The sequence below is a fragment of the Prionailurus viverrinus genome, chromosome D2 (assembly GCF_022837055.1).
Source record: "Prionailurus viverrinus isolate Anna chromosome D2, UM_Priviv_1.0, whole genome shotgun sequence".
Taxonomy (NCBI): domain Eukaryota; kingdom Metazoa; phylum Chordata; class Mammalia; order Carnivora; family Felidae; genus Prionailurus; species Prionailurus viverrinus.
Genome location: NC_062571.1, coordinates 27,066,458 through 27,080,697, shown reverse-complemented (window position 1 = coordinate 27,080,697; position 14,240 = coordinate 27,066,458).

Here is a 14,240-nt window from a genome sequence, read left to right as displayed (position 1 = left end):
GAGATACAGAGAGCATGAGTGGGGGAGGGGCAGAGTGAGAGGGAGACAGAATCTGAAGGGCTCCAGGCTCTGAGCTGTGGGCACAGAGCCCGATGAGAGGCTCGAACTCACAAGCTGTTGAGATCACTACCTGAGCCGAAGTTGGATGCTTAACCGACTGAGCCACCCAGGTGCCCCAATTTCTTTATGTTTCTTACTAATTGTTTTATATACGTGGTGTCTCCAAGTTGCGGGCATAAATATTTATAGTTTTTATATCTCCTTGTCCTTTGTCTCTTGTACAGTCTTTGATATAAATCCGGTTTGTTCAATATATGTCTTGTTACCTTCTTTTGACATTCATTTGATTGATAAATCTTTCTCCATCCTGTCACTTTTAATCTGCAGGTGACTTTTAGTTCTAAAATGAGTCTCAGTGTTCAGGTCATGATCCCACAGTTTGTGAGTTCAAGCCCCATGTCAGACTTTGCTGGCAGCGTGGAGCCTGGAGACTGCTTTGAGTTCTGTGTCTCTGTCTCTTTCTCTCTGCCCCTCCTGAGCTCATGTGTGCTCTCTCTCTCTCTCAAAATTAAACTTTTTAAAAAATAATAAAATAAAATAAATAAAATGAGTCTCTTGTAGGCACCATACAGTTGGATCTTGTTTTTTAAATTCATTCTGACACTCTATGACTTTTGATTGGAGCATTTAGTCTATTTATGTACACAGTGATTATTGATAAATATGTATTTATTACCCTTTTTTTTTTTTTACTTGTTTTGTCATTTGTTGTTTCTGGAGATTTTCTCTGATCCTTTCTTGTCTTTATCACTTTTGGTCTGTCCTTTGCATTCAAAGAATCCCTTTAACATTTCTTGCAGGGCTGGTTTAGCGGTCATGAACTCTTTTATTTTCTGTTTATCCGGGAAATTCTTTATCTCTACTTCTAACCTGAATGATTGACTTGCTGGATAGAATATTCTTAGCTGTGGATTTTTCCCATTCAACACTTTGAATATATCATGCCACTCTTTTCTGGCTTGCCAAGTTTCTGCTGAGAAATCTGTAAACCTTATGGGTTTCCTTTTAAGTTAAGAACTTCTTTTGTCTTGCTAATTTTCAGATTTTTTTTCTTTATCACTATATTTTGCATATTTAATTACAATAAGTCATAGTGTTGGACTGCTTTTATTGATGACGTTGAGAGTTCTCTGTGCCTTCTGGATGTGGATGTCTGTTTCCTTCTACAGGCTGGAGAAGTTTACAGCTATTATTACTTCAAATAAATTTTCTGCCCCCTTTTGTCTCTCTTCTTCTGGGACCTCTATAAAACAAACATTATTATGTTTGATGGAGTCACTGAGTTCTCTAAGTCTTGTGTTGCAGAATTCTTCTTTCTCTCTTTTGTTCGGCTTCATTACTTTCCATTGCTTTGTCTTCTAGGTCACTAATTTATTCATCTGTTTCTTCCTGCCTGCTGTTCATTGCATCAAGCCTGTTTCCAGTCTTGTTTGTTACACCCTTCATCTCTGATTGATTCCTTTTTGACTCTTTCATCTCTATGGTAAGGCTCTCACTAATGTCTTTTTTTTTTTTTTTTTTTTCTCAAGCCCAGTGAGTGTCCTTATGATTGTTGCTTTGAATTTTCTCTCAGGCTTGTTAGTTATATCTGTTTCACTTAGATCTCTTGTTCTTTCATTTGGGATATATATTTATGTAAGTGTCCGCCTCCTCTGTGTGTTAGAAAATCCAGTTACGTCTCCTGCTTCTGAAAGTAATGGCCTTATGAAGAAGTCATGTAGTACCCAGGGCCCCTAGTTTCAGGGAGTGTCTCCGGTCTGTGCTGCCTGCTCTCTGTTGTGTTTTGGCTGCTCTATCCCTCAGGTAAATTGGCTGCAAAGGCTCTCCTTGCCTGAGGCAAGCATGACTGAGAGGGGTAGTCCCACCAGATCACAAAGGGGTGGTGCTTGGTGTAAGCAAGTTAGGCAGTCCTTCCACTGCAGATCTCAGTGGCTTTGTTTATGCAGAGAAGAGGAAGAAAATGGCACTGGTCAGCAACTTCGTTCCTGAGGAGACATCTCTGTGAATGCTGATTCTCAGAGACACACTCCAGATAAAGTGAATAATCTCTCTGCTGTGTGTCCCAGAGGCTCTTTAGATCCTCTTTGCACACTCTCTGCCCCCAGGTTGTTTTCCTGGCTGCTCTCCAGGAGCAGCCCAAGCCCTCTGGGCTCTATCCCAGCCAAGCCTGCTGACCTTTGAATCTCCAGGCTTTAAGCCCCACTGGTTACAAGAACTCACAACATTCAGCCCCTCTTATTTTCCATGCCAATGACTTTGGGGAAATGTTCTCCTTGTGTGTTCCTCTCTGTGCTTCTCTCTCTCACCTTTCTCTGATGACACAGCTCCCTTCCCACTGCTGCGCTTGTGATCCATCTCTCCTCTAAACCACACGTCCCCATATCCTACCTTCTTTAATGTGGCCTCTTCTCTCACTTTAGTTGTGGAAGTTATTCTGTCAGTCTTCAGTTCTATTTCTGAGGTATTAAGGATTATTTGATAGTTATCTAGTTGTGTTCATGGGACAAGGTGAGCCTAGGGTCTCCCTACTCTGATACCATCTTCCTTTTCTCTTAGATAAGGCATTTTTACCAATTATGTAAGACCTATGAGGTAATGCCAGCTTACTGATTTTATTTTTTAGTGAGAGGAGACAAAATTCCCTTCCAAAATTGTTTTCAATATGAACCCTAAAGGGGTTTCACTTATTAAAATAAGTGAAAAGTGGCAGCCATTGCTGTCATGGTTGAGAACTTCATTATTGCTTCAAATGCAGCCTCAAATATCATTTTACGATTATTTTATGATTACAGAATAAAGTAAGACCTGGACAACCAAATGTAAGAAATAAGACAAATATGGATCTGATAAATCCAATAACGTCTCCATGTATATGTGGCTTAAAAAACAGATTATTTTTTGCTTATTTTTTTGTCTGATTTACTTCTCAGGACTTATCAGAGCCAGGCAGGTAGCTCACCAGTTCATTTATTTTTTTTCAGCATTCTTTACATTTAGAAAGATTCATTAAGCTCGCCATCACTTTATATTTATCTGAATTATTCATTGATTTCTGGGAGTAGGTCCTTCTCTATTACCATCATTGTTTGGTAATCCTATGTGAGCTAATTCAATTATATTATGTAAACTAGTAGTAAATCAATATATCATCCCCAGCATCAAAAACTTTTAAAAACAACTATTATTTAAATCTTAAATATGGTTATACTAATACATTTATATTTACACTGGGTTCAAAACACAAAATTTTTTTTCCAAATTTCTGAAACAATTATTTCTAACATCTGGTGAAATATTTACCTTTTTTACTATGTGTTAGAAAAACCAAACCTGTCTCGTTGTCAGACGTTGTTGAAGAAATTAGCTTGGTTCTACTAGCATAGAATTTATACGAAGGCATGACTTTCTCTTATTCATATCGACCTCACAATGTGCTATGGCAGGTAGTAGATATTCAATAATATTTGTTCAAAGGATGCACAAGTAGCCTTTTTGACTTAGCCACAGGAATATTCTGACACCATAAATGTTAATGCATCCAATTATCTCTTCACTCTGTCCTTGACTCTTTTGGCCATCTTATGATTGGTTTTTGAGTAGCCTGCCCTTCAATTTATCCTTGAATCTCAGTCCATCCTTCATCCTGAACATTATATGTTGCCCAACCTCAGTTCTATCATTTAATAAAGCTGTGATTCACTCTAAGACCCACACCTTATCCTTGAACAAAGTAATCTTTAACCTTACTGAGTACCACTAACTCTGGTAGGTAGCAGTCTTGGAATTGCAGTGACCAAATTGTTTATTTAAAATACTTTTTTTGAGAATAAGAGGACATGGGACCAGAAGTTATAGTATGTGATTTTTCTTCCAAAGTCTGGTACAAAGTAGTTGTGACATTTTAATTAGACCCCTAATACATTTCATTTATATAATTCAAAGGTAATGCCAATCCTGCCTGAATGTAATTTCATTATGAAATGTGTGACAAACCTGGATAAGGAGTAAGGTGCAATGTAAATTTAAGAAATTTAAAAAATCTCCCCTTCATAGTAAACAATTATGGTAAGGTTGGAGGACAAATGTTTAATATACTCACTTTCTTTCATACCACCAAGTGGAATTTAAAGCTAAGAGCATAGTGTTGTTTACATTAGCACCCTAACATATGAAACACTATATATATGAACTATGTGAGGAAAACTATAACATTTTGATGAACAAAATCAAATAACTAAATACATGGAAAAGTATTCTATGTTCATGAGTAGGCAGACTCAATGTTGTCAAGATGTCAGTGCTTCCCAATTTGATCTACGTAACCCCAGTCAAAATACAACAACTTATCTTGTGAATATTGAAAAATGGATTCAAAGATTATATGGAGAGGCAAAAGACCCAAAATAGCCAACACAATATGGAAAGAGAAGAACCAAGTTGGAAGACCAATGCCCCCACAACTTCAAGGCTTACTTTAAAGCTAAGAGCCCGACGCAGGGCTCAAACTCATGGACTGTGAGATCATGACCTGAGTCGAAGTCGGCCACTTAACCGACTGAACCACCCAGGCTCCACAATTTTTTTTTTTTAACTCTCTGCCTCAGTGATAAGGTTTTCTACTCTTGTTTTTTTTTTTTTTTTCTTTTTTTCCTTTTTTTTTTTTTCTGTAAAATCTACCTAAATACAGAGGGGGGAGAGACATTAAACATAAACAATACAATTCTCTGAGCATAGATAAGCAAATAAAATAATAAATGAAAATCGATGGGAAGCATATATAAACTTAGCCTCAGAAACCCAAAGGGAATTTTTTAAGTAAATTGGAATATTTTCTAGTCTTGATTTTCAATACTGAGAAAGCTCTCTATAATTTTAATTGATTATTTTTGCCATTATTTTTTATTCAATTAAAAAATGTGTGCCACAAAGTATCCTTTTTGTTGAGGATAGTGGCGAGGAGGAGTGTGATGGTGAGAATTCCACTAATACATTGTTTCTGGAATAAGAATTGCTTAATTAGCTTTGTAGAACCCACCCAAAGCCCCAAGACCATCAGGACAGCAGGAAATGCAATAATAATGATAATATGCCCATGGTCAGTTAGGACTTGCATTTTTATGATGATGAATACAAATAAAATCCAGAGCACTCCAGTAAGTGATTTGGCCAGATCTTCTCCATTTTAATTGCCTATAAATGATTTCCTATTTGAACAAACACCATTGGATATATGTGCAGCTACTTTTTAGACATAAATATCACATGTTCTGAATAGTATAAAATTGCTGGTATATTTCACTGCCAGCTGTATTTTCTCTCTCTGCCAATTTTAGTAATAAAATCAATTGAAATTACTGCTTTGTTAACTTGGCTTCTATAATATGCTTGCTGGTTCAATATAACAAGTGTCAATTTGTCTACTCAGGTATTCACACATGTTTTGTTTTTTACTTAATTTTCAGTGAAAGAAAACCCCATAAACTCCTAGGTTAGTAAGACCCACTATTCATCAGCCAGCAAATAAAATATGTAGCAAAATTTCATCATGGAGAATAGGAAGGCTCAAGATTTTAGAGAAAAATTTGCTGAGTACAAACTAGAAATATTTACATTTAAACATTTCAAACACTTTTTTTTTATTATGAAGGATGAAAGCTTATACTTTCGAAGAAACTCTAACTTAATTCTTGCAGAAATGCTAATAGCATATATATTTCTTTCCATTGTACTAATGTACAATTGCCTAAACATTCTTGGGGTAGATTCACATGCAGCAAGATACCTTGAATAATGTTTCACATCATATGGGATCATTTTGCAAATGTGAATTGGATGATATTTATTTGAACTAGATTTCCATATATTTTGTGATTTTTTTTTTTGAGGCGAAATGCTCCATTTCTAATTGGATTTAGATCACCAGATATATTTTTATACTGGATAAAATGTTTCTTGTTCTTATTTGAGGAGACTTTGCCAATTTGTTTCATTTTCTCATTTTCTTCTCTTTGAGTATGTGTGTTTGTGTCTGTGGGTGTTTCTTTTATCTTTGTGCTGTGTTTATTATTCACAACACATTAATTAGACATGGTGAGAAGTGTCAGATACAAGTATGAGCTTCTTTGTATGAGGCTGTGGACAGGAATCAGCGGCCTCGCCATTCAGGGTGGCCTGGCTCATTCTCAGAGGGTCCCCATTTGGCCACTCTATTTTTTAATTAGGTCTCTTCTGCTATTCTTTATATCTCAAAACCATTTTTCTTCTGTTTTGTTTTTCTCTAAAAGTGAAACCTTATATATTTTTACACTAGTTATCATTAATTATCTGATCGTATTAGTTCTTTCTTTTTTTTTTTTTTTTAACGTTTACTGATAATTGAGAGAGAGACAGAGCGCGAGCAGGGGGAGGGCAGAGAGAGAGGGAGCCACAGAATCTGAGGCAGGCCCCAGGCTCCAGCACAGAACCTGATGCAGGGCTCGAACCCACAAACTGTGAGAAGATCATGACCTGAGCCGAAGTGGGATGCTTAACCAACTGAGCCATCTAGGTGCCCCGATTATTTGATAGTATTAGAATATAATCACTAAATTTTGTGTATAAATCCCTAAGGAGTTTTTATACCTATAACTGTCTCCATTGTACTCTTGAGATCTCTTTGAAAGGAACTTAAAATTGTCAATTGATAATAGCCTGGTTTTAAACTTTCTGTCTCAGGTAAACTCAGTGTCCTGCACATAAGAGCAAAGTCCTTAGGGCTTTGCTTCCTTTCCCTTGACAAATGGTACATTCCCTGGGAGCTGGTCTGCTAGTTTTCTAAGCATGGCGGTATATGCAGTTGGTTGCCCCGCCTGTTTATTTTCCCGGGGAGTCCTTCAGCAGTTGGAGATGGTAGTCTCCATGGCGTGGCCATAATTAGAATGCTTAACTGTACAGGCTTGTGTGAGAGAGCAAAATGAGGTAGTCTGGCCCTTGCCTACAGTGTCAAGGATAAGACCGGTTGTAGACTCCGCAAGTGGCCGCATGTAGCCACAGCAGTAAAATGTCTTTGCGGTTCTTCCCTTCCCTTCTGTCATTATTGACTGTTTGGTGAAGTGTTACTACAGTGATAGATTCACATGTAAAATCTTATGTACTTTCCTCATGCAAACACACAGTTTGGTTTCTCTGTTAGGGTAATGTATTATTAAGAAATAAGGTTTGCCCCAGGTGGTAGTTTATTATTGAGGAAAATGGCAGCAACCTAAGGGAAGATAGCTATCAAAAAGGTCTAGGTCAACTTGATTTAATAAAGAATAAAACTGGAAGACTGGATAAGGGTGAATTTGTAGGAATACATTAATCATCTGGGGATTCCTAGAAAAGCAGAAAAAGAAATAAGAGTGCTGGAGCTTTAAGATAGATTTTCTGATATAAAAATTCAGGAGAATCTGAACTTTGCTGCTGCTGCTGTTGTTTTTCTTTTTTTTTTTTTTTCAATAAGGACAAAAAAAGAATGCAAAGTTTATGGCTGATGAAAGCTTGTAGAAAATTAATATTACTCAGAATGTCTGGGTATTTATCCTCTCAAACTTACCATCCTTGATTTTTATGCTGAGATACAGATTTAGACTGATTTTTTCCTTTTCAAACATTTTTGTGTGGGAAAAGTGGAATAATGAGGTGGGACTGAATGATATCAGAGATTTGCTCATTCAGTATTTTTACATGTATTTTTTTCCTTGTGGTAAAGCATATATAACATAGAAATGCCATTGGTACTGTTTCCAAATGTACAGTTCGTCAGTATTAAATATATTCGTATCATTGTGCAAATATAACCACATGCGTCTTTAGAATTTTTTATCTTCCCAAATTGAAACTCCATACCTATTAAACAATAATCCCTATTCCTCCCTCCTCTTGGCCCCTGGCACCCACCATTCTATCTCTATGAATTTGACTACCTTGTGTACTTCAGATAAATGGAATCCTACGGGATTTATCCTTCTGTGACTGGCTGATCTCACTCAGCATAATGTTCACAATGTCCATGCACTTTTTAGTGCATGCCAGAATTTCCTTTCTTTCTAAGGCTGAATCATATTACATTGTGCACACCACATTTTGTTCATCCCTTTACCTATCAATGGACTTGGATTATTTCCACCTTTTGGCTATTGTGAATAATGCTGCTATAAACATGGATATATGAACACCTGTTGGAGTTTCTTCTTTTAATACTTTTGGGTATATATCAAAAAGTGGAATTGCTGGATCATCTGGTAATTCTATTTTTAATTTTTTTCAAAAACTACCAATATTTTTCCTAGTGATTGTGCCATTTTACATTTCCACCAGCAATGCACACGGGTCCCAATGTCTCCATCTCCTTACCCACACTTGTTATTTTCTGTTTTTTTCTGTCTTTGTTTGCTTGCTTGTTTTATAATGGCAACCCTAATGGATGCGAAGCGGTGTCTCATTGGGAATTTTATTTTCATTTCCCTAGCGATTAGTGATGATGAGTATCTTTTCATGCACTCATTCATTTGTGTATGGTTGGAGAAGTATTTATGCAGTTGTTTGCCTACTTTTTAATTATGTTGTTTGCTTTCATATTGTTGCTTTGTAGGAGTTCCCTATGTTTGGTATAGTAACCCCTTAACAAATACATGATTTTCAAATATTTTCTCCCACTTTGTGCATTGCCTTTTCACTAAGGGATGGTATCTACTGAGGCACAAAAGTTTTACATTTTAACTGGTCCAATTTATCTATTTTTCTGGTAAAGTTTGTGCTTTTCGTGTCATATCTAAGAAATCATTGCCAATTTCAATGTCATGAAGCTTTCCAGCCAGGTTTTCTTCCATGAATTTTATAGTGTTAGGTCTTACATTTGAGTTGGATCTGTTTTAACTTATTTTTTAGTTAAATATATTCTTATATATGGTGTAAGGATCCCACTTCATTTTTTGTATATGGATACCCAGTTTTCCCAAAATGATTTGTTGAAAAGATTATCCTTTTCTCTACATATATTTATAATGAATTTAAAATGGATATTACAAGAAATGATAGTACTATGCTATTGTCATTTGAAATGATTTCTAATATGTGGTATATTTTTAATAAGAAAGATGTTTGCAGATAATAAGAATAAATTTATGTTTGAGAAGAATTTTGCTATTTCAATAACAAAATTCATTTGAGTTATTTTTATACTGTATCCTATTCTTAAGCCTACTTTATAGTGAACTATTCAACATGTGCATTACCTTAACTCTTAAATCTAAAAATCTGAAAACAATAAAATAACATCTAAACTTCTAGAAGTATATAAGAATGTACTCTGGAAACAACAAAAACTGTGTGTTTGTGCGTGTAAAATTTTAGGGCCCTACAGATAGAGGATTTTTTCTCTTTCTTTGTAGACTATAAAATTAGTACTTTCTTTCGCTTTTTGTATATGAAAATTCTGATCAGAGAGAACATTATTCGTACCAAACAAAATAGATACAAATTTTTTATAAGTATAATACAATAAATATCTTACAACTCAAATGGAACACAAGAATTGAAAATAGCAAGTTAATATTTCCACTTTGAGGTTATTATGATAATATATATTAATTTGCACATACTATAGTTATAATTTGAATGATTGCATAAAATCAAAGACATAAATATTTGTGTTACTCTGTATATTTTGGAAGTATTATTATTTTTTTGCTAAGTGGTTTATTCACACTTAAGATTTAAAGATTTGCCATTGTTAACTTTTAAATGTTATTTAAAATTGTATTAAAGCATAAATTTGAAAGATTAAGGACTTTTTTCTCATATCTCTACTACTTAAAACATTTTTAAAAATTTTTTTTTTAATTAATTTTTTTTTGGGGGGGGAGGTGGGTGGAGAGAAGGAGACAGAGGATCCTCCATGCTGTGAGCACAGAGCTGATGCGGGGCTCGAACCTATGATCCATGAGATCATAACCGGGGCCAAAATCAAAAGTCAGTCTCTTAACCAACTGAGCCACCCAGACACCCCTCATATCTCTATTACTTTTAAATTGCACTATGATAACGCATCACGTCATTACTTAATGTCTTTCTTCAATAGCTTTTCTGCTGCTTTGGATCTAGTCACAGAGTAGCTAGATTAGACTAACCCACTTACCTGGAAGCAAGCAAAAATTCTAGAAAAAATAATTAAAATGGAACACTTTGAAGGCTCTGGAGAATTACTATGTAAAAAAGTACTGTGTGAAAAACTGTAGTAAAAAATAAACCTATAGCTTACCTCAGGGATCTATGGTTGGCTCAACATTTGGAAATCAATCCCTGTAAGTAGACTACAGCCACTCGGATACCACAGCTTAAAGTCATGGAATAGGACCATGGTTCCATTTGTTAGTTTTTGGAACTGAGGCCATGATTAAAAGGGACAATCAGGGGCATTCGTATTGCCCCTGGAGGTGAAATTCTTGGACCAGTACAAGATGGACCAGAGAAAACATTTGCCAAGATTGTTTTAATTAATCACAGATGAAAGAGCTTTAGAGCCAAACAGATACCATAGTAATTCTAACCTGACAATAATGGTGACTGGTGTTGCAGATGCGTCATTTCCAAGACCCTCTCTCTGGGCAGGGGTCTGGGAAGCCAGGTTCAGAGGAGTATTGTTGCAAAGCTGAAACTTAAAGGAATTGATAAAAGGGCATCACCAAGATTGGAGTCTGCAGCTTTATTTGAGTCAACACAGGGAACTTCACTATTGTGTTAGACTAAATGAGAAAACAACCACGGTAGTATCTTACTCCCTCGTTACTTGCCAAAAATGTTGGTCATGTGCTTTATTCCCGGTTGGCTAAAAATTTTTAGCATGATTTTGCATTCCATTTTCTTTACCAGGTGATCTCTGAATATTTTTTTTGGTAAATTTTTACCATGCTTTGTAAAATTTTAGGAAATGACTAGTAGATTTATTAATCATTCCCTGATAAGAATTTCTGAAAAAATTAAGCTAAGTACAGAATATGAAAGTGAAGGTACAGTTTCACTTCTCCAACACATGGATTAGCTAAGACTGTGTTTTAATTGATGGAATACTGAGAAAGTTTAATTGGCAGAAAGAGAATCTCAGATGGGGTTGTTGATTACACCATCCTAGTCAGTAACAATTAACTTAATTGGACAATAAAATTATCTGGCGAATGAAATGTCATTTGTTTGTTTGTTTGTTTGTTTTGCCACTCTTGAAGTGTGGACAAAGGCTCTCATTTACTTACCTGAGTAAGCTATGTGGTGCTATAATAATGTAGAGCTGTCTGATATAAATTTAGTTTGTTTTGACCTTACCAAAGCACATCCTCTATTTTTTCTTCTGCTATTATAAATCACGATGCAATCAACGGGCATAAATAAAAAAGGTTAAGCAGAGTTCGGTCTGATTTTGAAATCTTTTTCTTTTTTTTTTTTTTTCTAATCTATATCTAGACTTTCTATTTTCATCTCTGTAATAGCAGACACACAGCAAAGGAAGTAGGAATCATTTCAGCTACAGGATAATGTGGAGGAAGTCCAGAAGGAAATCTTAATTAAATAGTTTACATTGTAAAATGCTTCATCAAAATTTAGTGTTGTAATTCTGGAGGCTACATTTTTGTCCCAGATGGTGACTGTCACTGTTTATTCTCTTGAGTCTGATTATAACCCACCTGCGTAGCACAGTCTGTTTTACGGAACAAATGTCCATCTGTAGAATTAGCGCACTCTCTCTAGTCTTTTGACTTAAGTTTCTAAAGAGTTACTATGTTCCAAGCACATCGTCCTTTAATCAACCCACGAGTGTTGTTTATTATGTTGATTATGTTGTTTATTATGTTTATTATATTACAGGTGAGAAAACTAAGGCTTAGACAAAATTGCTTAGGAGAATTATATTTAATAACCAGATGAGTGGCACAATGGACTTGTATCAAGGTCTATTTCACATCAAAATGTGAGCCACTATGCCACACTGCCCCTTATGAATGGTTGTTAAATGCAGACGCATTTTTATGAATAAAATAAAGAAGCATTATTGAATTTCACCTTAAAAATCCACATAGAGAAAAATATAGGCTATTTGTCCCAACCTCTATTCCTATAGATATTACAAACTTTCCGGTGCTGTCAGTGTCCACTCCCCAGACATTGGAGAGACTTTTCAGTGATTTTTTTTTTCTTCCCAAATTATTCAAGAAAAGATCTTGAACTTTTAGATACTCAGCAGCTAATATTTCTGGAATCTTCCATTTTTTTTACTAGATTGCCCATTTACAGTGCTTTCCAGAGTCTCTCTAAAGATGTTATGTTGTCCTAAAAATAGGACATCTATAGAATAGTTTATTTCATGTTAAAGGCTAATATTGATAAGACTGTTGTTTAAGTCAAATTATCCAAAGAACACAGGAAGCTGATATTTTGGTGAATTAGATCTTAAAATCTACCTTTTAGATAAAAACAGAAAAGATAGGGGTGCCTGAGAAGCTCAGTTGGTTCAGCTCCCGCTTTGGCTCAGGTCATGATTTCACGGTTCATGGGTTCGAGCCCCGTGTCGGGCTCTGTGCTGACAGCTCAGAGACTGGAGCCTGCTTCGGATTCTGTGTCTCCCTCTCTTTCTGCCCCTCCCCCACTCACACACACACACACTCTCTCTCAAAAATGAATAAACATTAAAGAAAACAGAAAAGGTAAATTGAATCAATTCCCTACATCTAGATCATGAACAATTATGGATGAAGGGAAAACAAAAAAAGTCACTTTGTAGAATGTCAAAATATAAGATAGAGAATTATAAGACATTTAATGATTCACCTGAAACCTCTTCTAGCCCATGAAGAACATTCTAAAATAAATTGGATGAACTATTGACAATAATTTTATTAACAATTTTAGATAGTACAAATTGAAACCCAACATATAATATATTAATTACATACTTTATTCTAACTTAGAAATTTGTACTTGTTGGACATGGATGAATTGCTTCAACCAGCTTGGATATTTGAACACAAAAGGAACAGGTGAACAAACATTTTAAGCTTAGAAACTAATTCACTCTTGATATTTCAAAAAAGTAACTGATCGCTCTTCTGCTGTTAAATTATGTTAGTTACTAGATAATACCTCTGGAAGCCAAAATTTGATTTTGAAATAAAACACACGCATGTGATATGTGATCAATGATCCTAGATAATGGAAACTTGGCAATAATCTTGGGAAGGGGAGATGTTAGTGAGGGAAGAGATTGTGTATCAATAATTACGAATGGATACCAATATTTGGCAGTTTTTACTCAACAGAATAAATAGTGAGAGATAATTTACTACTGATAGTTAAAAATGGCATTAGTCATTTTTTTAAAAAAAAAAAGAGTTATAAAGCATCAGAAGACTTGTTTTCTAATCAATATTTAATGGAGACATTCTGTATTTTAGTTCGTCTATACGGAAATCACAAAGTGAAATTAGAGTTAAGATCAAATTAAAGCACTGATTGTATAGTTTACTAATTTAGTTGAGAACATGCTAAATATATAGGAAGTCTCAGGGGTCTGCATTTGCTATAATATATGAAAGGGAAAAAAAACACAGTAACTGTTGGAGATAATTAACTAAACCTATGACTCCCCTGATTTTTCTCCTCTTCCTAAAACAGGCATCATAGATCACAGACTTTGAACTTTTTTAGATATAGTCAAATTCCCCACCAAATTCCCCACCAAAAAAAGTTTAACACACTGGCACGCCTGGGTAGGTTAGTCGGTAAAGTGTCCAACTTCGGCTCAGGTCATGATCTCACAGTTCATGGGTTCAAGCCTCGTGTTGGTCTCTGTGCCGACAGTTCAGAGCATCGAGCCTGTTTGGATTCTGTGTCTCCCTCTCTGCCCCTCCCCTGTTCACACTCCATCACCCTCTCTCTCTCAAAAATAAATAAACATTAAAAAATTAAAAACAAAAAGAAAGCTTAACACATTTCCAATACCGCCAAGACTGTGTAAGTGTTCGTTTTCCTCCATGACCTCACCGACACTTGATACAACTAAATTTGTGTCAATATAATAAATAAAATATGATATTATTAATTTATTTTAATTCATGTTGCTTTTATTGTTTGGGGGTATAGGAGCATATGAAACATTTATTGACCAATTATTT